Source organism: Tupaia chinensis, unplaced genomic scaffold, assembly GCF_000334495.1.
Source record: "Tupaia chinensis unplaced genomic scaffold, TupChi_1.0 Scaffold000290_1, whole genome shotgun sequence".
NCBI lineage: Eukaryota > Metazoa > Chordata > Mammalia > Scandentia > Tupaiidae > Tupaia > Tupaia belangeri.
This window is the reverse complement of record NW_006159775.1, coordinates 7,465,011-7,469,354: the sequence shown is the minus strand read 5'-3', so window position 1 is coordinate 7,469,354 and position 4,344 is coordinate 7,465,011.

The window sequence follows — 4,344 nt, the reverse complement described above, 5'->3', positions numbered from 1 at the left end:
ACCAAAACTGAATGACTAAAGGATATAGAAACACAGTAAATGGTTGTGAGTACCAGATATAGGGTGGGAAGAGGGCGAGTGAAGGAATAGAGTCTGAGGAAAGCCATTAAAAAGAAAAATAGAGAAGCATAGCATTAATGGGACAAAGAAATGGGGTATTATCTGTTGAAGATAACTTTATAGTATTAGCAACTGGGCTGAGGAGAAATGCACACATGTTGGAATATTCACTTTGCAAGCTAAATAATGTGATTGAATGTATAAAAGAACTTGAAATAAAATTTAAAAAATGAAAAGCAAATGGAAGTATTAAGGGTAGATAAATTAAATGAGTGTATTAAGATAGCAGGACTAGCTTGTGCAATTACAATACGTTGATTTATAAAACTGAAGAATTCTAAGTTAGTGGATTCAAATGTTCAGTTTTCTCTTTCTATTTCAAGTATAAAGCAGCTTAGATGAACACAATAAGGCTTGGTAGGGCCTTTGGTGAACCGGAGGCTTCATGCCTATCTTAAGCACACATATGTACTCACTCACATGTGCATGTATATCTACACATATACATTTGGCAATAATTAAACAAAATGTATCTTTATGCCAGACTTCTTAGATTTGATAATTTGTGTCACTAATTTTGGAGTAAATTTTGAAGAAAATAGAGGCCAGCAACAGATTAGTTGACAACTTAGATTATTCTATTGTGACAGTTCAGTGAAAGATGATACACTTACAAATGCAGTAGTAAGAAAATATTAAATAGTTGTTTGTCACATTTGAGGTCTAATTGACAAGATTTGCTAAGTGATATATGTGAGACAGAATTAATACAAAAGAGTATAAGATAAAATGAGTTTTTCTTTGGAGGCATAGGTGAGTGATAGTAACAGAAATAAGAAAAAGCTCTAAGAGAAAGAGCAGTGTGGTCAGGTGCATAGCTCAGTGGTTAAGGTAGTGGGATCCTACATGACTGACTGCAATATAAGTCTTGGCAATGGGGGCTTGAAAAGTTCACTGGTATGTGTATGGTTTCCCCAAATCTTGACAGGATGGAGAAATGGATGAAATGATTGTATGTAACCACACTCCATTCTGAGATTCGTTCTTTCTCTCTCTGTGTCTCTCTCTCTCTCTTTCTTGAACATGCATGCTCTTTAGTAATTAAAAAAAAAGATGGAATGAGAAAGATTATAGTTAGGAAGAATGAATGTGAGTGAGACTATCTCTTAGCTGCTTCCAAAATTTATAGGTATTTTCCTAAATTTTCAAAAATTAGGTTTGTTTTTTGAATATTTATAATATCAGAGTGAAGTGACATGAAAATATAGTGTTTCAAATTTAAAGTTTCATAATAGTATATATCACAAACTTGATCATTTTCCATATCTTGAAAATAAATGTATTTGAAAATATGATTTTATACAATGTTACTTCTTATAAACAAAGTAAACTTACTAAGGAGTTGGTTAATATACATTTAAGAAGAAAGTAGCAGTTTTTGATACACATAAAAAATGATGGGCAGAAATTTCCCTTGGAACATATGTTTTCATTTAATGCATTTGACAAAAATATTTCTATCAATTATTTAGGTCTTAAGGTCAACTTGAATATATTTTTCCTATCATTGTTTGGTATTGTCAGGTTCCAGGAGACCTGAAATCTGTCTGTAATTAATTTAGAAAACTTAGCACCACACTCAAGACCTCAGTTATAGAACACTTATTAACAACAATGAAACTTTACTTTCTGATAGATAGTATAGAGACAAGATATAAGTTAGATTTTTTTAAAATTGTGAACCAAAATTCCAATTACAATAATTCTCTGGGTCAACCCTGGGGTTCTGCAGTAATGCATTAACCGGAAGAAGTCAGATCCCACAGGATGACTATAGTTAAAAAACAAACGTAGTCAGCCTTGAACTCACCAGGCAAGTATGAGAGTGACCAAGATTTGATGGGCTAGAGAACTGGAGGAAGGCAAGCATGGCTTGATCTGAAAGTGGGGAAGCTGCTCCCCTCTCTCTCTCCACCTATCTCTTGCTCTCACACACAAGGTATACATTCCTTCAAGGATAAAGAAAGCCGATTCTCTGTTAGCATTTATTGTTAGTGTATTCTATTTGACATTTGCTAAAATGAAATGAGTTTGCAGCTGATCAGTGTAAAACAGACAGCTCTATTTCCCTTGCAGTTGTTATGAATCTGTCTCTATCATAATCTTTTTTTCTTCATGATGGACAGTTGATTCACATTCTGTAAGTTTATGAAGACTATTCCACAGACAGTTGTCTGATTTAGCTTCTGTTAATTACCACCAAAATGTTGGGTTTTCTGCATAAACTGTGAAATGATCCATCAGAGAATAGATTGAAAACGACTTTGGAATTTCTGCTCCTGCCAAACCCTTTGATTCTGTGGTGTAACATTTAGCCTCTTCGTAATTTAATTTCCTACTTCGAAATGTCACTTGCCAAATACCAATTCAGCTCCCTTCCTCTATATCCAAAAATCCTATCGTAAATGTCACTTATGATAAGAAATGGATTAGCTGGATTTGCAAATGGGCTTGGTGAAGTTTTCAGAGATACAATACTCCATGAAAATGTTTACATGTTGTGCACCATAATTCTATTTCCATAATGTACATATAAACCCATAGATCTCTGTACTATTTCTATGTGGGTATGTATGATTCAAGTTAGCCTTCACGTGTGCTGAGAATCCCATTTTTATATTGTACTTCAGCTGAAACATGACCTGAGTCAGAGCCTTTTGTGACTCTATCTACTGATACAAACTGTTGGAAAAACTATTGTTTCATTTTTCTTTAAAAAAATTGATTGACTTTTCTAATCTTTCCAGTGCTCTGATTTCTTTGGAAGTAAATAACACTGTAAAAGTAAGACCTACTCAGAGGTCAATTGCTATTCTCCAAAGAATGACTTTAAGTGATTTAAACCTCCAGGGATCCTGAAATAGACTGCAGTATAAAATATTTCAGAAGTACAATTTTCTATCAATAAAATGATACTCTCATAGTAAATCAAACTAAAAAAATAAATGGAAAGCTTAGCAGTTTGCTGAGTTTGTATTTCACTAATATTGCTGAATACGTGCCATTCCACAGAAAAGACTTCATTGAGTTTTCTACAGTTTTCACATGGTTTGATTCTACCATCTCTTTCAGAGATACGATAACAGCATAAGGAATGATTGGTATGTCTGAAATGCTTTGTGAATTTCCACTTTCAACTACATTTAAATTACACCCAAAGGTAGGTCATTTCTGTTTAAAAATATCATTGACTAAACTCCATTTAGTTACATAAAAATGGTCTTTTGTTTGGAACAACCTTAGTTTTTATCTTTTAAAAAATTATTTATTTAATTAAAAAAATATTCATTCTCTTATTTTTTAATTTGACCAGAGAAACACACACACACACACACACAGAGAGAAAGAGAGAGAGAGAGAGAAAGAAAGTGAAAAAGCAATCCACCAGGTCCAGGACTCGAACTGTAGTCAGCCACGTGGGAGTATCCAGCGACTTAACCACCACATCATATGCTGGTCCCCGACCTTAGTTTTTTTCTCATTAGCCCTTTTTTCCCCTTTCCTTTAGTGTAAGAGTGCATGAGACAGAGAGAGAGAGAGAGAAATAAAGTCTCCCTGCCCAAGCCCCACATGCACAAATACATTCCTAGTGTATTTTTCAATCTGCCAAGATCAATTCTAAACAAGGTTGGCCATGTAGGAACTGGCTCCCTTCACAAAGCTCTTAACCAGAGTTCTCCAAAGCCAACTCCCAATTAGCTAATGAAGTCTATTATTTTGGTGAGTCCTTATATGTATAGTGTCTGATATTCGCCTTTTGGTGTTGGTATATATAAAACTAGAAAACTTTCACCCTGTCTTCTGAGCTTCACTTACGGATCTCTTAGTGTAGCACGTTTCAATTGGTTTGACTCTACCTATATAGTAAACAAAATAAAATGCATTATGTGGGATATAAAAACTCTCTTTTCTGTTTCAAAGAGAACTAGAAGTAAGGATATTTATCTCACCCACTGATTCTCAACTCAAGATTCAGGACTGACATACCTTGAAAAAAATGTTGTAGCTTTCAAGGTCAGTGAACATTTAATCAGTTGGAATATGATATCAGACAAAAGTGTATTTACCAAAATCTCACTTTTCTTCTCACCATGGCAATACTTTGACTAGTACCTCAAGGAAATTTTCGGAGTTTAAAATATGATTTTGAATATAAGTTACTATTAAGTGTGTAAATTAGGAAAATATTTTATTCATGTTTCTTATTTGTGAAATGGTGATAAT